The sequence below is a fragment of the Canis lupus genome, chromosome 38 (genome assembly GCF_003254725.2).
Source record: "Canis lupus dingo isolate Sandy chromosome 38, ASM325472v2, whole genome shotgun sequence".
NCBI classification, from domain to species: domain Eukaryota; kingdom Metazoa; phylum Chordata; class Mammalia; order Carnivora; family Canidae; genus Canis; species Canis lupus.
In genome coordinates this window covers 1,925,744-1,951,527 of record NC_064280.1, presented here as the reverse complement: position 1 = coordinate 1,951,527, position 25,784 = coordinate 1,925,744, and the positions used below count along the sequence as shown (strand labels likewise).

At 43.0% G+C, this 25,784-nt stretch overlaps 1 protein-coding gene across 20 annotated transcripts in view; it reads right to left on the bottom strand.

The window, feature by feature from the left end:
* NFASC (neurofascin) overlaps positions 1-25,784 on the bottom strand; it is a 176,882-nt gene that overhangs the window by 79,345 nt on the left and 71,753 nt on the right. For all 20 annotated transcript variants that reach the window (XM_025421123.3, XM_049107006.1, XM_049107013.1 and 17 more), the window contains exon 2: positions 12,142-12,247. The gene's annotated coding sequence lies outside the window, so the exon portion shown is untranslated. The remainder of the gene's footprint in view (positions 1-12,141; positions 12,248-25,784) is intronic.

Below are 25,784 nucleotides of genomic sequence, written 5' to 3'. Positions count from 1 at the left end.
TTACAAAAACAGGCAGTGGGCTGGAATTGACCTGATGGCTGCAGTTTTTTTTTTTTTTTTTTTTTTAATGATAGTCACACAGAGAGAGAGAGAGGCAGAGACACAGGCAGAGGGAGAAGCAGGCTCCATGCACCGGGAGCCCGACGTGGGATTCGATCCCGGATCTCCAGGATCGCGCCCTGGGCCAAAGGCAGGCGCCAAACCGCTGCGCCACCCAGGGATCCCTGCAGTTTGCTTGTCACTGGCTCAACCTTTTTTCCCTCTCTGTGGAATTTTTTTTTTTTTTTTTTTTTGAGTGAAGGAGATAGAGAGAGAGATCATGAGCCCCGATCATTCTGCGTCCCAGTGCCCGGCATGGTGCCTATTGGGGAATATTTATGGAATGGAAAATCCAAGTAAAAGGCTCAATTCTGCCACCTTTTTGTAAATTACTTATGTCCCAAGCCTTTTTAAAATTTTCAAAACTGGAAATAAATATTCCTGCTTCCAATGGTTGTTGTTGGAGAACCAAGTGGATAAAACATAGGAAAGTGAACAACACCAATTAAGCTGCTTTTATTATTCTTGTTGTGCTTCTTCCTAATGACCTCAAGTGACTCCACTCCACACAAGACTTTTCTTTGAATATTGGGTAAACCTAAGTCTAAGAGAGGGCCTGTGACCTGCCCATCATTCTGCCCATCATGTGGGCTTAGCTGCAGGCCATTGTCTGCCCTACAGCATTCTCCTGCTCTGGGAGAGAATCCCCAGGGTGAGGTTCCTCAGAGATCATCTCCTCTCCTTGTTACTCCACTCACCTTCTCCCGGATTCCAAGTGGCACAGGTGCCTCTGCACACAGTGTGAGAGAGTGTGCGTACAACAGGCGGATGGCTTATAGTATCCAAGGACCCCTGAGATGTGAGGATATTTTCTGAGTTAGAATCACCAGAAACGGATGATTGATTGGTAGTAGATAGTGAGAAAAAGGAATGGCATCAAGGTTTCTAGGTTAGAAAACTGGATTGGGAAGATGCTAATGATTGGTACCGAAAATACAGAAAGGTGAATGAATCTATTAGTGTTGGGATGCAGGGAGAGCATGAGCTTGGAACTGAGTATGTTCGGTTTGATGCCTCAGAGCCATGACAAAGCAGTTCTGCAGGTACTTGGAGGCTGCCTGTGCTTCTGAATTAATAATGCCTAGGGATATACTAACAGATTAGTGCCATGAGGCCACATGCCAGGAATTAGTTCTCAGAATAAATAATGAAATGACTAGAATAGTACTACAAAAACCAACTAAGGAATACATTCTCACACGTCACTGCCACAGGATATTGTGAGGGAACAGAAAGATAATAAAAGCCCAACGGAGCCTACATAAAACTCCACCATTCTGCATTAAATTAAAAAAAAAAAAAACAGCAGGGCTTATTTTCTATAACCATCCGGAAGCAACCTGTTTAGAAATCAGAGAGGGGAGCTGAATGACAAGAGGAAACAAAGGGACCTCAAAACAAGAAAAGGGGCAGGGCCAGGTGTGTGGGAGCTGAAAGAGCTCAGAGGTGTCCCATCCTAGGCTGAAGGGTTTATGCCGACAGGCAGGTGCCTCTCTTAGTGGGAACCCAGGACTCGGAGCTAAGGTATTGCTCAGTTGATTCGTGCCCAATACAAACAAGTAACAGTTGAAAATGATTTTTACATAAATATAAATCAGTGGCTGTTGGGGGAGGCACCTGGGCAGCTCAGTCAGTTAAGTATCTGACTCTTGCTTGATATAGGCTCAGGTTATAATCTCAGCATCATCAAATAGAGCCCTGCTTCCAGGCTCTGCACTCAATGGGGAGTCTGCTTGAGATTCTTTATCTTCCTCTGCCCCTCCTTCCCCCCCTACCCTGAGCTTGCAAGTTCTCCCTCTCTCAAATAAATAAACAAACAAACAAACAAACAAACAAATAAATTCAATGGCTTGGGTTCCCACTATAATAACCACATTCTCACTCCCTGTTTTCTTTCTAGTAGAAGAGACAAAGAGCTAGTGTACGCCCTGCCTGTGGTCATCCTCTATCCTATCTGTCTGGGCAGAGAAAGTGGTCGTGGAGCCGGCCTAAGAGACAAAATCTACACTCTGTGGAAAGCACTCAAGTCCCTGTGATCTGGCTCCTGCCCCATGCAGCCTCTCTTCCGTTAGGAGCCGGTCCAGCGCTGGGGCCCATGCTGCTCCCCTAACAGGCCAAGTGTTTTCTGTACTTTCGGCCACCTTTGCTCCTGCTTTGCCTTGGCCAAAAATGCGATTTGCTTACTTCTCTCCAGTGCAGATTCCCTTCTTCACCAAACCCTGCTCTCCCCCTAAACGTAGACTACGTTTCCCTTGTATTCCCCTACATGTCATTTCTTCCTGCCCTTGGGATTCCCATGTCTGTCTCCTGCATCAAACTCTGAACTTCTTGAGCTCAGAGTCCATGTCTTGCTTCCCTCTGTAGTGACAAGACAAAAAATATGTGTGGGGGGCACCTGGGTGGCTCGGTTGGTTAAGATTCTGCCTTTGGGGCAGCCCAGGTGGCTCAGCAGTTTAGCGCTGCCTTCGGCCCAGGGCGTGACTCTAGAGTCCCAGGATCGAGTCCCACATCGGGCTCCCTGCATGGAGCCTGCTTCTCCCTCTGCCTGTGTCTCTGCCTCTCTTTCTCTCTGTATCTCCCATGAATAAATAAATAAAATCTTAAAAAAAAAAAAAAGATTCTGCCTTTGGCTCAGGTCATGATCCCAGTGTCCTCGTACTGAGCCCCATGTTGGGCTCCCTGATCAGCTGGAGTCTGCTTCTCCCTCCCCCTGCTCTTGTTCTCTCTCTCTCTCTCTCTCTCTCAATCTCTCTCTCTCAAATAAATAAATAAAACCTTTAAAAATATATATATATATATATATGTGGGATGGGTGAACAGCTATCTGATCAGATAATTCCTATTACTGGGAGATATTTATCCCATTAGCGAATCAGTATATTGTAAATCCTTGGTTGATATCACATATGACAAAGCCATTGTTACAGTAGAAGCCTGAGTCATGAAAAGAACAACAATAACCTAATAGGAACATCTATCCAGTATCGTCTCAGCAGACACTCTCATCTCCTTTTTTCTGAAATCCTCTCCCCATCCCCTTTCTCGGAGCTTTCTGTACGCTCTCTCAGGGCTACCCTGTTTTCTCTGTCCCCCAGATAGGTCTCAGAACCTAGGGGCTCAGCTGTGTCAGGCACTAGTCCTGGAACTGCTATCCTCTCCATTCCCAGCCTGCCTGTTCCCGCATCCCGAGGGCTTCGGTGTAGCTGTCCTGGGTTCTGAAGTCCACCTGCAGCACAGGACTGCCCTGGGTGCTACAGAGGACCCTCTTCCCCATTCCTGCTCCTGCCCTCTGTTCCCCACCGCCACCTCCCTTCTATCTCTCTCATGCCAAGGAATAAACGATGCAACAGATGGTGACCTGAGCCTGCTCCGCTCCCTCTGCTCACAGGCATCTGAAGGGCAGGGGGTGGGTTTCCTAGGAAACTAGAAATGCCCCCTACTGACAATCATCAGCCTGTCCCAGAGAGACAGAGCGTCAAGCAAAGAGGAGAAAGACAGAAGGATCTCTGGAAGAAGACAAGAGTAGAAAGGGAAGCAGCAAGGAGGAGTCCTTGGCTTCCTCTTCTGGGAGCATTTGCCAAAAGATTACAGTATCTCCCCACATCCCCCTACTCACCCCCACGGAATGACCGCATGTCTCAGCATCTTTAAGAAAGTGTCTGCCCACACAATCCACACACCTCCCACTCTGAAGTGCTATCTGTAACTACAGCACACCCTCTGGGGGCACCAGGGCTTGAAAGCCTAAGAAATCACTCACCAGCCTGCTTCTAGACGCCGGCCTCTCCCCATGCCCAGGAGGAGAGAGACCCAGCTTCCTTGCCTGCGTGGGGTTGAACCAGTTGTCTCGTAGGATTTTTCCAATAGCCAAGGAAACCCAGTATATGGGATTCGACTCTCCCCTTCCCCCACCTCCCTTCTCAGGGTTGGAGGGGGGTGGTCTCCATCTGCTCAGTGGCTGTTACAGCCTTGGCTCCCTTTCATTGTCACGGGGAGAGATCTGGGAGGAGGAGTAAGGGGCTGTGTTTAACTGTTGATAGTGATCCACTTGGTGGCGGTGGCAGTGGCAAGGGCACCTAGCAGACCCAGCCTTTCCTCTTCCTGCCTCAGCTAAGTTCACGGAGACCACCGGGCTCAGCAGGAGTGGGGGGTGGGGAACAACAGTGTCAGGTGGCCCTTGCTGCCCACCTGGGGAGGGAGCTGAGGGGACACCTCGGTTTAAGATCAGGGATTTGGCTGAAAACAGCTGTCTCCTGCTCAACACCCAGAACTAATTATAGGTTGCAACCTGAACCACTTGACTATTTATTAAGTTGGGGGCAAGGGCGGGAGAGAATGGGAGAGAAGAAAGGGGGAAGAGGCTCTTTTCTCAAGGTGACCTCCATGAATATCTAGTGAGTATCCAGTTTTCACACCAGGTTCTATAGGAGCACAAAGCACTTATAGGGCACCTGGTACTCATAAGCCACCAGGCAGGCTGGGGCCCCACTAGAAGGCTGCATCCACCAAGAGAGAGCAGCCACTTCCAGGATTGGGGGCAGGGGTGCTTGCCATGGCATAAGAGGTTGGGTCATCAAGCCATGGGGCTTGGACACGGAGGCCTGCCATGGCGTTCTCCTTCCTCACTGCATCGTGAGGCTCTACCACACAGCTTTGAACCAGCTATTTGTAGAAGACCTTTTAGATTGTTCTTCCTTATTTTTTCTTCATTACAACAATGCCACAATGAACATCGTGTACATATAGCTTGATGCGTGGAGTAAGTGGGGTTGCTGTATCATCTCACCTCTTTGACTCCAGGCCTGGGGGAGCCTGGCACATCTTAGCCTGGCCTGGCACGGAAGCCCAAAGTACACAGGTTGCCTGGTGCATAGCCCGGCCCTGCTGATAGTCCCATATGGGCCAGTGGTTGCCGGCCACACTGGGAAGGACTTGGCCGGTGCTATAATCCAGCTGACTTTCTGAAGTTCTTTGGGACTATGTCTCTTCTCTCCCTATCATTACTGCTTATTTGTTCATCCTCCAGGAGGCAGGACTAGGAAACACATGGAATGGGCCAGGCTCTCCAATGTCGTTAGTGGAGCTGAGGACTACTGGTCTGACCTGCAGCGCAGGGGCTGGCTTAAATAACGTTTGTGGCCATCTATGACTTTCCATGTTTCAGGCTCCACGCACTGGCCCTGCTTGTGCTTAAATGAGTTCTGACCTGTCTGCATCTGTATAAAGATTAGCAGGTAAAGCAGATGGTAAAGGAAACAGAAGTTAACATGTAGGGTGTATGGACAGCCCCCACCCCGGAGGTATCAGTATAAACCAAACTGACACCAGGCAAGGTGGTCTGCGAGGGCAGTGGGGCAACCCCCTGGGGAGGAATTCTGGCACCTCCAGGAAGGAGAAAGGAGCCCCCACCTCTCTAGAACTCAGCACTGTCTGGCTCCCGTCTTCTACCCTCGGGGAGAAAGTTTCACAGCAATTAGGCGCACATCTTTCTTCACAGCTGGAGAGAGAGGGTTGTGAGGCCCCCACCTCCTCTCCAAGGGGGTGGGGGAGACATCCAGGGTAGCAGCAGCTGTCTTCTCAGGCCTGTCATTAAAGGAAAGTGGCTCAGCAGAAGGCTGGAGAGGTCACAATCATAATCCTATGTAACAGGTCTCCAAGGGTGGGGCCCAAGATTTGGGTAGGGTAAGAAGGAGGGAACTAGGAGGAAGAAAAGATGGACATGGAAGGTAGAAGGCCAGAAAGAGAGGCTTGCATTTAGTATGAAAAGACCTAGGGCCCTTCAGAAGGTGGCAGAGAGTGACCATATGACCCAGCAATGTCATTCCTGGGTCTGTACCAAAGAGAAATGAAAATCTGCTCAGGAATGTTCACGGCAACATAACTGACAATTGCCGGAAAGTGGAGTGACTCAAATGTCCATCACCTGATGGATGGATAAATAAAACATGGTACATTCATGTAATGCAATATCATTCAGCTATAAAAGGAATGAGGTACGGAGACATGGTACTACATGGATGTACCTTGAGAAGCCAGTTGTAGAAGACTACATGTTGTATAATCCCATTAATATTAAATGCAGAGTTGGTATATTGATAGAAGTAGCAAGTAGATCAGTGTTGTCTAGGGCTAGGAATACCAGAGTGGGAGAAAGGTAAGGAATCCCTGGTGGGTATAGGGTTTTGGGGGGTTGGAGGGTAAAGGCAATGAAAATGTTCTAAAATTAATTGTGGTGATGAATGCCCAACTCTGTGAATATGTTAGAAATCATTAAGCTGTATACTTTAAATAGTTGAATTGTATGTTATGGGAATTACATCTCAATAAAGTGATTACTTAAATAATCAATAAGAAAAAAAGAACTACATAAGGAATAGGAAGGCTTTGTTAGAAAACTGATGTTTCAAAAAGGAAAGTGAATGATAAAATTTACAAATATAGTTTCAAATGGTGAAAGGGATTTAATGGACTAGGTTTCTTTTTTAAAGATTTATTTATTTAAGGGGGAGGGGCACGCGAATGTCCAGCAGGCGGGAGGAGGGGTAGAAGGAGAGAATCTTCAAGCAGAGGACCCTGAGATCATGACCCTGAGCTGAAACCAAGAGCTCAACTGACTGGGCCATCTAGGCACCCCACTGAACTAAGTTTCTCTCTCTCTCTCTTTTAGATTCATTTATTTATTTTTGAACTGTTTCTTAACGGAATCAAACAAACGCTTGTCAAAATTTATGAGATTTATGAAGAGAATTGTAAAATTGGTCAGTTGAAAAGTTTAAGGAAGAATTTGGTTTGGGGACTTAGAACTTTAATATACTGGATATTGATGAAAAACAAAAGATGGAGGGCTAAGTTCTTGTATGCTACCTTTGGGAAGTTACAGTTTTGTCCCTCACCCCATAGTAAATTGCAAAATGCTGTATAGAGGGCATGCTGCAGAGAGAACAGGTAGGAAACTCAATCCCTCTCAGAGGCTTCCCTAAAGGAAGACCACTGTACATCTAAGCCCTAGCCATCTTTCTTTCATATGCAGCTGCCTACCCTAGGCACTGACCAATGGGCTCCCAGGTTCCCTTAGTGGGGTGCCCCATTCGGAGTCCAGGCTACTGATCACTGAAGGACCTACCATCTGGATCCATCTCCTCACAATGTCACTCATGTTAAGCTGCTTACTCTGTCCTCTGTGCGGTTCTATGCCTGGTTTCAACAGACCAAGGTCCTGAAGCCATTTGAAAACCACAGAATGAGCTTAAGTAGAGAAAAAAGAGGGATAAGATGATAGTTTTGCTTGGAGTGCAGGAAAGAGAGAGGACTGTGAGCTTCCTGAGAGTGAGGGCAGTGGCTTCTACCTCTTTCCTGTGTCCTTCACAGGAACAAGGGTTTATTTGTTCAAAGCAGAACAGGGCTGGGCTTAAAATCAATAAAGGTGAACAGTGAACTAGCTAGGAAACCATACAGACCAGGGGAAACACATCAGACATGGATTCAGAGATGTGGCTTCAAGGGGAAGTGATATAGAATTGCTCTGGCATGTGGAAAAGGCATGGACTTGGAGCCACACATCTGGGCTTCAATGCCCCCTTGGCCATTTACCTGCTGTGTGGTCTTCAACAAGGTATTTATTCTCTCTTAGAGCCTCAGTTTTCTTGTCTCCAAAAGTGGGGTGAAGACACTTATTAAAAGGTTGTTGTGATGATTTTTAAAAAGATTTTATTTACTTGAGAGAGAGAGAATGAGAGAGAGAGAACATGAGTAGGGGCAGAGGCAGGAGGGAGAAGCAGGCTCCCTGCCGAGCAGGAAGCCTGATGCAGGGCTTGACTCCAAGACTTCAGGATCAGGATCTGAGCTGAAGGCAGACACTTAACCGACTGAGCCACCCAGGTGCCCCTGTTGCAATGATTATTAATTAAATGATTGGTTTTAAATCAATTAATTTTAAGTTAATTAGTGTGCTAAAGTATATGTACAGCATCTGACCCAAGGCCTGGCGCAAACTTGGCATTCAAAAACCACTGGTCCTTTCTCCTATTCCCCAAGTTACAGCTGGTATACTGCAATGTTCCATGGCTTTGGACGAGCTGGGCTTTCGAATCTGCAAGTCTACTTTATAGATCTACAAAGTGCACAATGTCTGTGCAAATAACCTAACATGGGCTCTGTGGCCAAGGAGTTATTATTCCCTCTTAAAACCAACTATGGTTATTTGCACAGGCATTGTCTACTTCAGACCAGAGAGAAAGGGGGGTTCCTGCAAGATCCCAGACCAGCCAAAGCAGCTTTGGGCTCCTCCCTTTCCTGTTCTGTCAGGGTCTCCTTAACTCAAGCACCTCACACTGTTGGAGACCCCTACCCTTTGTTCATGTCAGCTTCCTCCACTGACGCCCCATGACCTATGATGTCAACTGCCTCTAGCTGGAGTCAGCCCTGGAGAGGGAGCTGTGTCAGTTCTTTGGAGGTAACTTCCATCCTGCTCTCCATATTGCTGTGGCCGCTGATATTCTGAGGATAGCATAGCCCCAGCAGCATTTTTAAAATTCCTGCTGGACTGATAAAGGGGTACAGGATTAAGGGAAGGAACTAAGACAGCAGGAGGGAGTGGCAGCTGCCCCCCTCCCCCAGCCCCCTCCATTTACATCCTAGACAGACATCAGTTTGGATCCAACTGGCATCTCCGCAGGCTTCTGCAGGCTGCGGGTGTGAAAACACAGGAGCCTGGGAGAGGGGAGACGGTGCAGACAGGGAGGGCTGCCGCGTGTGTTAAAGGATGAGCCGTGTGTCTGGGAGTCTGATGCAAAGTGCTGGCAGCTATAGCGCTTACACCAAAGACTGGTTCCAGGGGTGCAGAGGAAAGCTGTGTGTCTTATGTCTTGAGAAGTGCATGTATCAGCAAGTAGAACAGCATCTGTCTTTGCTAGAGATGCAGTCCTCTTGTTAGAAATAGAAGCTGAGGCGACTTGCCGTCTCAAACTCAACAGCCCATCTTCTGCTTAAAAAGGTGGGTTTAGCAGGGTGGCAGAAAAGGCTGAGGGGTGGAAAAGAGGCTGCATCACTTCAGGAGGAAGGAGGTAGATAGCTGTTAGCGGAACAGCTTTCACTGACTTCACTGCTGCTACCTTGTCCCCACACCTAGCCTGCAGATCTCTGTGCCCCCAGGAGAAGGTGGCTAACCACAGGTGCTGCCTAAGGGCCCTGGAGTCAATCAATCAGTCTTGGGGGAAGGGGGAGAGATGCAAAACAGCTCCCAATGAAGCTTCCCGTCCCTCTCCATCAACCCACAGTCCTGTGTCCTGAGCCCATGTCAACCAAGGTGGCCTGTTGTAATGTTTCTGGAGAGAGGAGGCCCGGCTTCTCCGCAACAGGCAGAAGGGCTTAGGAGCGTGAGTGCAATGAGCCAAATGGATCCATCTGGGAAACTGAAGGCCTGGGGAACTGGGAGGTTTCTCTGCCTTGTGTCAGAGGGCAGGTGTCTGCTCCGAGTGCCTGGTGAGGACCAGGAGCTGAAGTGCTGGGCTGGGGGAGTGGAGGGAGGGTGACAGATTAGTCTGAGTGGGGAAGGTGCCTCATGCGGGGAGGGAGGAGTGTGCAGAGAGCAGATGCCTGGGGCAGCTCCAGATGGCAGCTGCCTCAGAACAAAAGGAGAGGAGTCAGAGGGAAGGAGGACCCAGAAACGGATGACTTGCCCCATGAGGCTTCCGAAATCTGATTCCCACCTGGAACCTGGCTGCAGGTGGGCTGGGAGAAAGCTACGCAGAGTTTCCAATAAGACTTGGAACCGGCCACCCCAAACCCAGCCATGCGGGTCCTGGGGCTGGACTGCTGGGATTCAGATTCAAGCACCGGCCCTTTCTGAGATGTGGAGCTTTGGGCACATGCCGGAATCTTTCCGTATCTCGGTCACCAGTAGACTGTGAGCAATAACGGGTCCTGTTTCATAGGTTTGTTGTGAGGATTAAATGGGAAAGTCACATCAAGTCCAGAGCACAGCTCCTGGTGCATACAGGGTGCATTCAAAATGTTGATTATTACAAGGATGATAGCTCTCTTCTCCCTGAACTTCTTGTTTCATCAATAGCCATAGGTGCCTGCTCACGTGTACTCTCTGCATTCTTTTTTTTTTTAAAGGTTTCTCTGTGTGTCTGAAATTCCTTTGACCCTTTGACCCCTCATGGTGTGTGGGTGCCTGAGACTGGAGGAAGCAGCGCAGTGTCATGGCAAGAAAAACAGGGCATCTCAGCTCTAGTACAGGCTCTGTTGCCAATAAATTTTGTGAATGTTGGAGAAATAATTTCTTGAGCCTCGGTTTAGTCCTCAATCAAGTGGAATGAAGACACTAGCCTTGCTCGCACCACAGAATTATCATGAAAGTCAAATGACATATTGAAATGGACACACTATAAAAATCAAGTTCTGAGCCACTACTAGGGACTGATTGCTGGTTAGATTGGAAGGGTTCGGAGGTGCGACCCAGCACAAGTTTGCTTGGCATCAGCCGGATGTGCCGTTGCGCTGTGGTGCTGCTATCATCTGAGAAGGGAAGGGTCCTCAGGTGGGGGTCTGGGGAGGCAACCCATAGTACTTGTGCCCAGGGAGGGCAGTGAGGGGCTTTGGAGGGTAAGGGATCGACAGGAGGGAGGGTACATGAAAAAGTGCCAAAAGTGGGGGCAAGGTAACACAAAGCTGACCACCCCCTGATTCTGTCCTGGACCTGGGCGGGGGGGGGTCTGTTCCCATGCCATTTTACTATCTTTGCATGTCCATGAAAATAGCCTGGCAAACCACTTTTGTGATGAGAGTCCTCCAAAAACAGTAGAACAAAAGAATGGTGCCTCCCACCCTCAAGGTTAGGCAGTGTGTTCCAGTTCAATATTAGTAACAATGATTCAGAGATTCAGATGGATTTCCCAAGGGGTCCCTGAAACCTGACAGTTTTAAAAGCAAGCTGTAGCCCTAAAAGAGCCCACACAGAAACTACCTTGATGAGACAAGTATATCTGAGCTCTGTTCATAGGATAAATAATAACAACTTTCATTTACTGAACACCTGCTCCATGTCAGGCACTGTGCAGCACTCTTTATACATTTAATCTTAAATCTTGACCAGATGTCCACTAGTATCCCCATCGTATAAACCAGGATACTCAGGCCAGGAGCAGTCAAAAATACTCCTAAAGTCGCCAAGCAAGTAGAGCTGGATTTTGTCCAGATCCCGAATACATGTCATCAGCATGCTCTGCTCCCACCTTTCAACCCCCTCCCTGTACCACCCCTCACCCCACAGCCCCATCTCCAACTTCAGGGAGAACAGGAAAAAGGGGCTGGAGAGAGAAAGACCGAATGCCACGAGGCAGAGGTGCCCAAAGTCAAGAATAAGGAAACTTCTCTTTGTTCAAGCCTCTAGGCCGTTAGCTAATGATCTGTCACCAGTGACTCCTCGGTTAAAATAGCAGCCTTCATTGCCCACATTTCCTCCCCTGCCACTCCAGCCTGAGACTAAAACAGGAGAGGCAGGCAGCAGGAAATTCTAGCTGAGAATGGAACAATGCAGACCGTACACACAGAGTCGGCTTTAGGGATGAGGGCCTTGGGTTGCTTACTGGTCCATCTGCTGGGCCCCCATGCACCCCTCAGAGGAGGGGTTCTCCAGACTGCCCCCCATATGCTGAGGCTGTCATTCAGGAGGCTCTCAGGTTGTGGAGGCCACGTTATGGCAGGGAGGGGTGGTGGAGGGTGTGGGTCACAAAGCTGTTTCCCCACTTTTCAATTCAGGTGGACAGTTGGGACAATGACGAGACAAATGTTACTGACTGCATCTGCTGGAGAAAAGAAGCAAAAGTCTCCCCAGTGCCAGCCTCCTTGCAAAGGAGAGCCTGGAGGTCTGGTTCTGTGGCCTGCTCTAGGGAGAAGGGGATGTCCTTTTACAAAACTGGGGAAGCCAAAGAACCTTGGCTCATCAAAGAGAAGAGGAGAGGCAAGAATCTCCCCCCACCCCCCTGCTCAGAGTCATGTGCACCAGCCAAGCCCCACTCCCCCACTCGCCCCACTCACCGTCTCTGCCTCATTCAGCCTCCTTCTTGCGATACCAGAGGCTCTCTTCCAGCCTGCAGCAGGGAAGGAAACGCCAGTATCCCAAAGTGCACATAAGTCAATCAACCTGTCACAAAGCAAGCACAAAGAGCCCTGGGGTCACTCTAGGAAAGAAAGAGAAAAGGCTTTGTGGTCTGCAGCCTGTCCATTCACTGGGAAATTACATCTCTGTCCACACCCCTTTGGAAAGTTTTGCTTAGCATAATGATACCTTTGTTTAAAGAATTCAAGACACCGTGCAAGAAATGAGAGTGATTCTGCAAAGTGCCTAAACATGTTGGATGCTGGCGGTCTCTCTCGTCCATAAGATCATTATTAGTGCCCTGATATCATAATCTAATTGCTGATTCCCTGTTCACTTAAAGGAGTTAAGCCCTATCTCGGAGAATTTCTCCTATACCCGTGGGGGAATTTACTCATAATTACCTCATTACTTGTCTTAACTTAGGAGAACTATTATGTTTTGCTTCCCCATCTACAGAGTTCCCCACAAAGAAATCTATAGCATATTGAGAGGAGAACTAATTTTAGGGTCAGGGAACATGGATTTGAAGTTCTAGTTTGTTATGTCATTTAGGGTGTATCGCTTCCCTGCATGTGTCTGAGTTTCTTCATCTGTAAAATGGTTAGTATAGAGTGGGTCAGACCACTTGGCTACTAGTTAGAATTTGCAGGTTCAAGGCCAGTGCCAGTCCTTCTGGGCAACCAATTAACTTTCGTGGTGCAGATAACACAGCTCACTTAACCATTTGCTTTAACATTAAAATGTGTCTGCAGGAAATAGTAAAATCCACCTTTGTGAAGGGGAATGTGGCAACATCTGTCAAAATCTGCATGTACTCGCTCTTTGACCTGCAATCCCAGTTCTAGGAGTATGTTTGAAAGATACACTATGTGTCTATACTGTGATCTCTACTGTTAAGTACAACAAACATGGTAGGAAAAAAGTGTGTTTAATATGCTATCATTTATTTAAGAAAGGGAGAGAAATGCAAAGATAAATACGTATTTGCTTATTTTTTAAAAAAATATAATAAAAGGATAAAGCATAAAATAAAATTTAAGAGCTACTGAGTGGCAGTTATGGTCAGTTATGCATCTGACCCTTGGTTTTGGCTCAGGTTGTGATCTCAGGGTCCTAAGATTGCTGGAGACTCTTTCTCCCTTTCCCTCTGTCCCTCCACCCTGCATGCTCTCTCTCTCTCTCAAATAAATAAATAAATGTTAAAAAAATAAAATTTTAAAGACCTACAGAGAGGGAGAGGAATGAAGTGGATGGGACTGGGATAGAAGCTGGGTTTTAAATAGACCTTATTTTGTGAATTTGCTTTGGAACATGTAAATATCTGACATAATTATAAAAGCACAATTAATATTTTAAAAGAAAAAAAATATTTTAAAAGAAATGCCTAAAATTAAAATAAAATACAGCAAATGAGTTTATAGAGAAATTAAAACATAGTAATTTGAATATATATCCTTGGAAGGATATACTTAAGAATAAAAGGAACTGCCCCATTCCTGGTGCCCCTCCAACCCTAAACTGTTTTCAATAATCATATTATCAATGGTACTGTTATATTCTTACTATTATTCTGAGACTTTTGTAGTGTATTGTGGAATAAGTCAAATGAATAATAATACTGATGTTGCTAAAAAAAAAAAAAGGGGATCCCTGGGTGGCGCAGCGGTTTGGCGCCTGCCTTTGGCCCAGGGCACGACCCTGGAGACCCAGGATGGAATCCCACATCGGGCTCCCGGTGCATGGAGCCTGCTTCTCCCTCTACCTGTGTCTCTGCCTCTCTCTCCATGACTATCATAAATAAATAAATAAATAAAATCTTAAAAAAAAAAAGAAAAAGATTTTCTTCCTGAAAGGTGATACAGATGTAAAATTGACGAGATCAGGTAAAAAGTCTGTAGTCCTGATTGTTAACTGGAGTATCAGGATGAATTTCATGTTTTATCTTCCACACGCATGCATGCATGCACACACATGTATACACACACACACACACTCTCTTGAGCCCTGTTCACTAAGACCTAGAAACAAGGATCATCCCAGGAGAATTGAGCACCTCTGGCAATCAGTTTATGAACTCTAAATACCATCCCCCTCAAAGGAATCAGGCTTCCTTGGAGAAATGTCTGAGACAGCAATTGTGCAAGATAAACCTAGAACATCTCACCAAACTAAAAGATCAAACGCATTGTCAAAAACTAGAAGAGTCATGCCAAAAGAACTCAAAAGCCAACCAGAATAAGGTTTCCTTGGTCAAACTGGACATCAACAAGGATCATAACTGCAGTAGATTGAAACATAACAAGTATGTTATGAATCCCTAAGAATATCTTTTGCAACTCCAAATAATCCATTTTAAGGATGTTAGGGAAATACTTCATAATTTTGAAAACGAGTCAGTAAAGCAAAAGAAGAAAAGGTGGGAAGGGTATAGTTGAGGCAAGACTGGCTTTGTACTAATGATTATTGCAGACAATGATTGGCACATCAGGTTTGTTACATAATCTTCTCCTTTGCAAAACATTTTCAAAATACAATTTTAAATGATAGAACAGACTGAGAAACAATAAATTATTAGAATGCTAATTCTTTTTTTTAGAATGCTAATTCTTGAAACACTTTTGAACCATAGTTATTTGATCCTAACAACAATCCAGTCTGATGACAAAGGATGCAGATATTATTATTCCCATTTCACACTGGAGGAAACAGGTGTAATAAACCCATTGAGTCAGTATTCAAACCCAAAGATTCTTATCCCAAAGGCCCACTATTCCACAGCTGCTTCTTTAATCTCCCCATTTGTATATCTGGGTTAATAAAACTTTCCTTGCCTATATGAGAGCATTGGGGGGGTCTACAATGAGATAATGTACAGGAAAACACTTGAAAAACAAATCCTTGTACTGTCATTTGAAAATTGGGGATTAGATCTGCTCTAAGAAGTTGCTGTGAGTATCAAATGAGAGCTGTGATTTGAAGAGAGATGGACAGATAAAAAGCCAGCCAGCCAGAGAACCTTAAAGATGCGGAGGTTATAACTACCCCCAATGTTTTTATCATCATTGCTCATAGGACTTCAGGGTTAAGTGGGAAGGGAGACTTAGAATCCATGGTAGAGACTCTCCACCTGATCCAGGGATAAAAAGATCCAGGAAGGACACCTGATACTCTGGGTAGGAACTGTGATCAAGAAAGATATCCAATATCCCACAGGCTGCAAGAAGAGAGGCTCTCAGTCACAGATGTGTGGGGACCACTCCCAGGGTGCTGGGCACCTGAGGTACTGCCTCCATATACCAGAAGGCCAGACACCCGCTGGGTTCCTATGAACGAGGCCTGGGTTCAGGGGGCACAGTGGGCAGTGGAATGTGCCCCCAGCAATAAGGGGCAGGCAAAGCATGTCCAACTAGTGACTGGAGGGAATATGTGGGGTGGCTCACTGGCTCCCAAACTGCGATCCCTTGGTGTTCCTATCTCAATGTCTGCATGGGGAGAGTTTACAGATTTCTTCTTAGCAAATGTTTATTCTCAGATTGTCCTGCCCTTGGTCACAGAATAAACATGGGGCTGGGGGAATCTCCAACACCCTCTTGCCTTGGAATTCTAGGATTCTATATGTGTGTACTTCTGAGGACATACAAAATAAAAATTCTCCTGAGTCCTGGTTCATGTCCCTCCTCCCCCTGGATATCTAATCTGTGCACAGGAAACAAAGACTTATTTTTTTTTCTGTCTCTACTTCTTTCTGGAGGTTTTTACTTAAGCTAAGCATTGAAAAAATTATTTTACTTTTTTTGAATCGGTAATCCCTTCACATGATATGAAATTCAGAAGATGCAAAAGAGTATACAATAAAAGTATATTTTAAAAGTATATACAGGGACACCTGGGTGGCTCACTGGTTGAGCATCTGCCTTTGGCTCAGGTCATGATCCTGGGGTTTTGAGATCAAGTCCCACATTGGGCTTCCTGCAGGGAGCCTGCTACTCTCTCTGCGTGTGTATCTGCCTCTCTCTGTGTGTCTCTCATGAGTAAATAAATAAAATCTTCAAAAAAGGTATACACAAGTATATGAGTATATATAAATATATGTAAGTAAATTCCCCCCCAACTCCATCCCCTAGCTTCCCAGTTCCATTCAGCCCCTGCTCCTGGCCAGCCACTGTTACCAGTCTCTTGTGTATCCTTTCAGAGGGTGGCTGTGTATACATAGATACACATTTTAAAAAAAAATTATAGTATACACATTGTTCACCTACGTTGCTTTCCTCAGTTAACAAACATCTTAGATATCTATCTTAGCTCAGGTAAAACTGCTTTTAGCAGCTGCATAGTATTCCATTGGATGAACATGTCATATTTATGTGCTCAATCCTCTATTCTTAGACATTTAGAATGTTTGTAATCATTGGATGCAGAAAATTGTTGCAAGTACACATCCTTGGATATATGTGATTTCTCACACTTGCAAGACTATTTTTAGGATAAATTCTTGGATGCAGAATTTCTGGGTCAAAGGGAAGGTGGCCAAATTGCTCTCTGTGAAGGCTGTGATAATTTATACTCCCACCAGCAATATTTGAGTTTCTGTTTCCCACTTTTCCAATATGCTGTATCTGTATTACTAGTGTTTTTTTTTCCCCTTTGACAAGCTAATTGTTTTCTTTTCTTTCTTTCTTTTCTTTCTTTTTTTTTTTTTTTTTGCTAATTGCCTTTTGTGGTTCACTTATAAATGAATTTGAGTATTTTCCTTTTCTTTAACTGTTCTATGCTTTGCTCATTTCTCTACTAGGTAGCTAGTTTAGCCTTATCAGTTTGAAGTAACTCTTTACTTACTAGGAAAATTAACTCTTTATAAGAGGAGCTTGAAATTTTTTCCACATCATTATTTTCATCCTGAATTTATTTGTGTACTAAATACATATATTAGAAAAGAAGAAACGTCTTAAATCGATAATATGAGGTCCCACTTCAAGAAAGTAGAGAGGAGGGGCACCTGGGTGGCTTGGTTGGTTAAGTGTCTGCTTTCAGCTCAGGTCATGATCTCGGTGTCCTGGGATGCAGCTCTGGGTCAGGCTCCCTGCTCATAGGGGATCCTGCTTCTCCCTCTGCCCCCTCCTCCTGCTCTTGTTCTCTTTCTCTCTCTCTCTCAAATAAATAAATAAAATCTTAAAAGAGAAAGAAATAAAGAAACAAACAAACAAACAAACAAAGAAACAAAGAAAGAAAGCCAGCTAGCAGAGAGGACCAAATAAACCCAAACCAAGCAGAAGGAAGGAAACAAGAAAGCAGAAATCAATGAACTAGAAAGCAAAACCAATATAAAAAGATTAATGAAATGAGCTAGTTCTTTCTTTTTTTTAACATGAGCTAATTCTTTGAAAAGATCAATACAGGGGCACTTGGGTAGCACAGTGGGTTAAGCGTCTGCCTTTGGTGTGGGTCATGATCCCAGGATTCAGGGATTGAGCCTCATGTCAGGTTCTCTGCTGAGTGAGGAGCCTGCTTCTCCCTCTCCCTCTGCCTGCTGCCCCCCGCTCGTGCTCTCATTCTCTCTCTTTCTCTCTCTCTGTCAAATAAGTAAAATCTTAAGAAAAGAAAAAAGAGCAATACAATTGACAAACTAGCAAAACTGAAAAAGAAAAAAAGAGATGACACAATTGCCAATATCAGGAATGAAAAAGCAGATGTCGTTAAAGATCCTCCAGACATCAAAAGGATAATAAGAAAACACTACAAACAACTCAACACATAAGTTTAAAAACTTACTCAAAATGGACCAATTCTTGTATCCAAAAATACAAACAACTGCAACTCCTAATATGCAACAGATAATTGGAATGGCTTCATAATTATTAAAGAAATCTAATTCATAATTTAAAAGCTCCCAGAAAAGGCATTTTTAGGCCTAGACTGTTTCACTGAAGAATTCTAACAAACTTTTAAAGAAGAATCAACACCAATTTTAGAAAATCTCTTCCAGGGATGCTTGGGTGGCTCAGTGGTTGAGCGTCTGCCTTTGGCTCAAGGCATAATCCCAGGACTGTGGGATTGAGTCCCACATCAGGCTTCCTGCATGAAACCTGCTTCTCCCTCTGCCTATGTCTCTGTCTCTGTCTCTCTCTCTCTCATGAATAAATAAATAAAATCTTAAAAAAAAAAAAAAAGAAAATCTCTTCCATACTGTAGAAGAGAACACTTCCCAATTCATTTTATGAAGCTGTGACTCTGATACCAAAATCAGACAAATACAGAAAAAAAGAAAAAGAAAAAGAAAACTAAATATCTGACAAAACATAGAAAACTATACCTCTAAAAAAAAGAAGAAAACTATACCTCTGATGAATATAGATATGAAAATCTTTAAAAATATATTAGCAAATAGAATATATAAAAAGAATTGTACACTATGACGAAGTAGGTTCATTCCAAGGATGCAAGTCTGGTTTAATATTCTGAAATCATCAAGGTAATCCACCATATTAACAAGCTAAGGAAGAAAAATCACATGATCCTATCAATCAAGATAGAAAAAGCATTTAACAAAATTCAATACCCATTCATGATTAAAATAAAAAACTCTCAGAAAAAAATTGAGAGAAACTTCCTCAACCTGATTTTTAAAAATCTACAAAACATCCACAGCTAACACATTATACTTAATGGCGAAAGACTGAATGCTTTACCCTTAAATTTGGAGACAAGGCAAGGATATCCACTTTCACCAATCTTACTTGAAGCTTGAAGTCCTAGCCAGTGGAATAAAGCAAGAAAAGGAAGTCCAGGGCATACAGGACAGAAGGGAAGAAATAAAACTGTTTCTATTTGCAGATAACATGGTGGTCTATGTAGAAAATCCCAAGGAATCTACAAAAACAAAAACCTGTCTGGAATTCATAAATGGAATCATCAAGATTTCAAAATACAAGGTAAGCATTTGAAAATCAACTGTATTTCTATATATAAGCAATGAGCACATGGAAAAATTAAAAATACAATACCATTTGCAATCCCTTAAAAAATGAAATACTTAGGTATAAAATGAACAAAACATGTATAGGACCTGTATGCAGAAAACTATGCTATGCCTATAAAAGAAATCAAGGATCTAAACGAACAGAGGGACACACTGCATTCATGGATTGGAAGACTCAACACAGTAAAGATGTGAATTCTCCCCAAATTGATATACTGGCTCAATGCAATCTCAGATATCAAAATCCCACCAGGCTCTTCAGATTATTCTAAAATTTATATGGAAATACAAAGGATCTAGAATAGCTAGAAAAAGAAGTAAAACACAGGAGGGAGCAGTCTACCCAAATGAAAAAAAACTCCAGTAATAAAAAATGTGTGGTACTGGCAAAGGAACAGCCACATAGACCAATGGAACAGAATAGAAAATCCAGAGGTAGACTCCCACAAATATGCTCAACTAATTTGTCAAATATGCAGAAGCAATGAGGCAATAGAGGAAAAGACAGCCTTTTCAACAAATGGTGCTGGTGCAACTGGAAATCCATGGTGAAAAAAATAAATTAATCTCAGCCGAAGTCCTTATACAAAATGGACCCAAAATGGATGGTGGACTTAAATGTAAAATGTAACTTAGAAAACTTGTGGAAGTAAAACAGGAGAAAATCTTTGAGATCCAGGGGTAGGCAAACAGTTCTTAGGTTTGATGCCAAAAGCACCATCCATAAAGAAAAAAACTGATAAAGTGGATTTCATCAAAATTAAAAACTCTGTTCTGCAAAAGAGGATGAAGAGTGGGAGAAATTACACATATGACAAAGAACTAGTTTAGAATATATAAAGACTTTCCAAAACTCAGCAGCAAAGATGCAAACAATCCAATTAGAATATGGCCAGAAGACATCTCACTAAAACAGATAGTCAGATGGCAAATCAGCACTTGAAAAGAAGTTCAACGTCACTAGCCATTAACGGAATGAAAAGGAGAGGGGAAATAAAACAAAAAACAAAACAATGAGTTATCACTACACACCTATCAGAATGGCTAAAATAAAAAGTAACGACATCACCAAACACTGGCAAGATGTAGAAAAACTAAATCACTCATGCATTGCTAGTGGAAACATAAAAGGGTATAGCCAGGTTACAATACAGGAACAATACAATACAGCCAGGTTACGCTCTAGTTTAATTTCTTAATACAACTAAGAAATTAAACATGTAACTATAACATGACCCAGCAAATGCACTTCTGGGCATTTACCCTAGAGAAGTAAGGACTTATGTCTGCACAAAAACCTGTACAGGAATGTTTATAGCAGCTCTATAATAGCCCCCAAAAGGAAACAACCAAGTATCCTTCAATGGGTGAATGGTTGCACTGTGGTATAGTATAGTGGGATATTACAGCGGCAACAAAAAGGGAAAAATTATTGATACATGTGGTAACTTAGATCTCCAGAGATTTATGTTGACTAAAAGAAGCCAATCCCCTAAAATTAATAGATCATGATTTTATTATATAACATTCTAGAAATGATGAAATTATAGAAAGGAAGAACAGATTAGGGTTGCCACAGATTAAGGAAGATGGGTATGGCTTTAAAATGTCAACAAGAGGGGGATCCATGGGTGGCTCAGCGGTTTAGCGCCTGCCTTTGCCCAGGGTGTGATCCTGGAGCCCTGGGATCGAGTCCCACGTTGGGCTCCCGGCATGGAGCCTGCTTCTCCTTCCTCCTGTGTCTTTGCCTCTCTCTCTCTCTCTCTCTCTCTCTCATAATAAATAAATAAATAAATAAATAAATAAATAAATCTTAAAAAAAAAAATGTCAACAAGAGGAGGGGCAGCCCCGGTGGCTCAGCGGTTTACCGCCACCTTCAGCTTGGGATGTGATCCTGGAGACCCGGGATCAAGTCCCACATCAGGCTCCCTGCATGGGGCCTGCTTCTCCCTCTGCCTGGGTCTGTGCCTCTCTCTCTCTGTGTCTCTCATGAATAAATAAATAAAATCTTTTAAAAAAATGTCAACAAGAGGAGGAGCTCCTGGGGGGCTCAGTATGTGATGCATCTGACTCTTAGGTATGGTTCAATTCATGGTCTCAAGTCATGGGATCAAGTCCCACATCAGGCTCTCCTGTCAGCCTGGAGTCTGCTTCAAATTCTCTCCCTCTCCCTTCTGCGTTCTCTCTCTCTCTCTCTTTCTCTCAAATAAGTAAATAAATAAAGTCTTTGAAAAAAAATGTCAACGAGAGGGATCCTTGCTGTGATGGAAATGGTTTTGATCTTGACAGTCGATTACCAATATCCTGGCTATTAGGTTGTGCTCTAGTTTGTTTGTTTTTTAATTTAAGATTTGATATTTACTAATTTATTTAGAGAGAGACAGAAAGAGGGAGGGTCAGAGGGAGAGAGAGAATCTTAATCAGGCTCCATGCTCAGTGTGCAGCCTGATGGGGGGGCTTGATCTCAAGACCTGAGATCATGACCTGAGCTGAAATCAAGAGTCAGTTGTTTAACCAGCTGAGCTATGCTTTTGCAAGCTACTACTGGGGAAGCTGGGAAAAGTATATAAAGGATCTATTTGTATTATTTACTATAACTGCCAATGAACCTATAATTGTTTCAAAATAAAAAGTTTAATTAAAAATAGTTTTCATTTGATTCTCTGTATTCTATGTAAATATAACATCTCTTCCTTTCCAATTTTTATACCTCATTTCTTTCTCTCAGCAGATTAAATTTAAGATACAAAAACAAATGCAAAACAATTTAGGAAGAAAAATCTGCTACTACATAAAGTAATACAAACTGGATGGAAATAATTTTTTTAACATATTCTCATTACGGGCTAGCATGATTACAGAATTTTGACAGTATTTCTAAAAACAAAAACACTTTGCCAGATGTATTTAAAAGCTATTTTTCCTCAAAATAAGTTGCCCAGTGCTGAGCATCATAAGTGTTCAATAATGACATTTCCAAGAAAAGAGATTAACTTTCCTTGATAACTTGCTTCACTGAGTGGATCTCACATTCCAAAGGTGCAAAAAATCCAGCTAAAATTGGACACTGTTATTTCAGTACAGCTGGACCTGTGTTCTGATGCCAAAAGAGATTCTCTAACTGTAAGGAAGATAGGCATTTGGAAAGTTCAAGATCAACGTGAACAGTCTTGCCCATAGATCTAGCAAAAGTAGACCAGTCCAAACAGAGCAGTAAACAATTTGAAGAATCAGTATCTTCAAAAGGTACCCCAGGTGATTGCTGGTGATAGGGGGAATCCAGCATCAAGTGTGCCTCTGCAGCTATGCCTGCCCCAGTCAGTGGGAGAATGACCAAGGTGGGTTAGCGGTCCCTGCATGGCCATTTGAAAGACACTGCTAAGAGAATGAAGGACAAGCCACAAACTGGGGAAAAATGTTTGAAAAGCACAAATCTGATAAAGGGCCAGTCAAAGAATATACCAAGAATTCTCAACTGATAATAAGAAAACAAATAACCCAGTCTGTGGCCATACCAGCCTGAATGTGCCTGATCTCATCCAATCTCCGGAAGCTAAGCAGGGTTGGGCCTGGTTAGTACTTGGATGGGAAAAAAAAAAAACAATAAAAACAAGCAAATGATGTAAACATTTCCCAAAGAAGATACATTTTTGGCAAATAAACACACAAAGAGATACTCATCATCTTTAGTCAATAGGGAAATGCAAACTAAAACTGTAATGAGATATGATTATATACCTGTTAGAGCTCAAAAAACCAAAAAGCTTACAATACCAAGTCCTGGTGAGCATGTAAAGCAAATGGGACTCAAATACATTGCTGATGGGAATAAAAAATGGTTACGTCACTTTGGAAAATAGTTTGGCAGTTTTTTAGGAAGTTAAAGGTCCAGTTAATATATGACCTAGTAATCCTACCCTTAGGTATTTATCCAAGAGGAATGAAAATATATGTCCACACAAAAACCTATATGTGGATATTTATGGTAAGTTTATTCATAATTGCCAAAAACTAGACACAAGCCAAATGTCTGTTGACAGGTGAGTGGATAAATAAACAGGTACATAATACAATGGAACCATACTTATCAATAAAAAGAAATGATCTACTGATACATGTAGCAAGTTAAAGTCATTTCAAAAGAAGCCTTCTAAAAGAAGTCAGTCCCAAAAGGCTATATACTGTATGGTTTTGTTTATATGACATTCTAGAAAATGCAAACTTTAGGGACCCAATAAGGGTGAGGGTCAGTAGGAGAGGACTAACCAAAAAGGGGTACATGAGGATTTCTTGGAATGATGGAGAGGCTCTGTATCTTGATTAGGTGGTGGTTATATAACCATATGTGTTTGTAAAATTCATAGGGCTCTACAACTAACATAGGTGAATTTTATTCTATATAAGTAATACTTTAATAAATTTGACTTGGAAAAAAGAAATCTTATGGTACACGAAAAGACCAGTTAAAACCTAGGAGGAGATACTGGGTATGCATGCACTTGACAAAAGATTACCATCAAGAATATATACAAAGAGCTTCTACAAGCAAATAAGAGGATAACCAACAGAAATAAAGGCAGGAGACAAACTGGAATATATGTGGCTAATAAACATACTGGTGATCTGGAAAATGCAAATCAAGATTATAATGAGATGCCAATTTATACTCACTCAATCAGCAGAAATTAATAAGTCCAATCATATCAAGTGTTGAAAGAGGTTGAAGATTTCTTATACACTGCTAAGGGTACAACCACTTTTGGAAAAAGTTTTACATTCCCTCCTAAAATTGAACATTCACAAACTATGATTTAGCAATATACTCTTGGATATATACCCATGAAACACTCTTCTTGTACCTGCACAAAAATGTTTCTTGCAGCCCTATTCACCATAACAGAAACCTAGAAGAAGCCCAAAAGCTCATCAACAGAGAAATGGATAGAGTCATTGAACTGTGGCAGAGTCAAACAATGAAATATTACACAGCAGGTGAAATAAGTGAGTTAGAGTGCTATGCAATAAAACTATATAATAAGCAAATAGGGAATAAGAGAAACTAGATCCAAGATGATGATTGTTGCTACAGTTCACAACAAAACTAACAATCTGACTCTAAAATGGGCAAAGGGCCTGAGAAGACATTTCTCCAAAGATACACAAATGGCCAACAAACACATGAAAAGATGTTTGATGTCACATCGTTAGGGAAATGTAAATCAAAACTACCATGAGATATTACCTCACATCCATTAGGATAGCTATCACTAAGAAAACCAGAAAATAACAAGCATCGGTGAGGCTGCGGAAAACGGAGCCCTCCTACATTGCTGGTAGGAATGTAAAATGGGGCAGCTTCTATGGAAAACAGTACAGCAGTTCCTCAAAAAATTAAAAATAGAATTACCATATGATTCAGCAATCCCACTTCTAGGTATATACCCAACAGAATCGGAAGCAGAGTCTCCAAGAGGTATTTGTAAATCCATGTTTATCTCAGCATTATTTACAATAGCCAAAAGGTGGAACTAACCCAATTGTCTGTGGATGGATGAGTGGATAAACAAAATGTGGCATACACATCCAATGGAATATTATTCAGCCACCAAAGCTCAGAGATGTTCAGTGATCTAAGGTCACACAGATATCTACATTCTAATTCTTTCACAGTTACGTTTGCCAAAAAAAGCGGCAGCAATGAAGGAGGTTAAGAACATTCACTCCTAGAGCAACCCTCTCTTTTAGTCCTTACAAATTCCTCTAAGGAAGGCATTATTACCCTGGATTTACACATTAGAAACCTGAAGCCTGGTGATATAAATACCTCTTCTAGGGGTTCTCAGCTGGTGAGTAGTAGAGTAAAAACTCCAACCCACATTGGTGTCCCCATTGCCCCATGCTCTTTGATGTCAAGCTAAAATCTACCTCCTAGCCATACAACAAAATGTCAACCACTACTTTGCAAATGGCCCTGTAGAAGACACAAAGACAAGCAAACTACACAAAACTAAAGATTTCTTTAAAATGTCTTCCCATTCTCCCACTGACTGGGGCAGGCATAGCTGCAGAGGCACACTTGATGCTGGATTCCCCCTATCACCAGCAATCACCTGGGGTACCTTTTGAAGATACTGTGATTATCCCAGAAAAATTACTGTTACTCCCAAGGGAAAATAAGAGGAGTAGCTAAAATTGATTTAGATATTCAGTATGTCTCGGTTTTAAAGTATACCATGCATGAATCACAGACATATTTGTACTGATCACATGACCTTGCCAGAGAAATATTTTGCATTATGAAACATCTCTTCTCCAGAAAGGCAGTAAGCCATAGAAATTGGGCCTCCAGTCGTCCTGTGACTAGGACCTACAAAGAAATGCTGCAGTGAAAGAGAACTCCTGCTTCAGATGGAAGTCTTGGGAAACTGTTAGACAGGAGGAGATAAGAGGAACAACCTACAAGAGATGAGCCATAATCAGGAATGTGGGTTGCTTTGCTTCCCAACTGACCCACAACGACACCCTCCATAGAACAAGCTTGGAACCACTTCTTTTTTAAATTTAAATTTAATTAATTACTATATAGTGTATTATTAATTTCA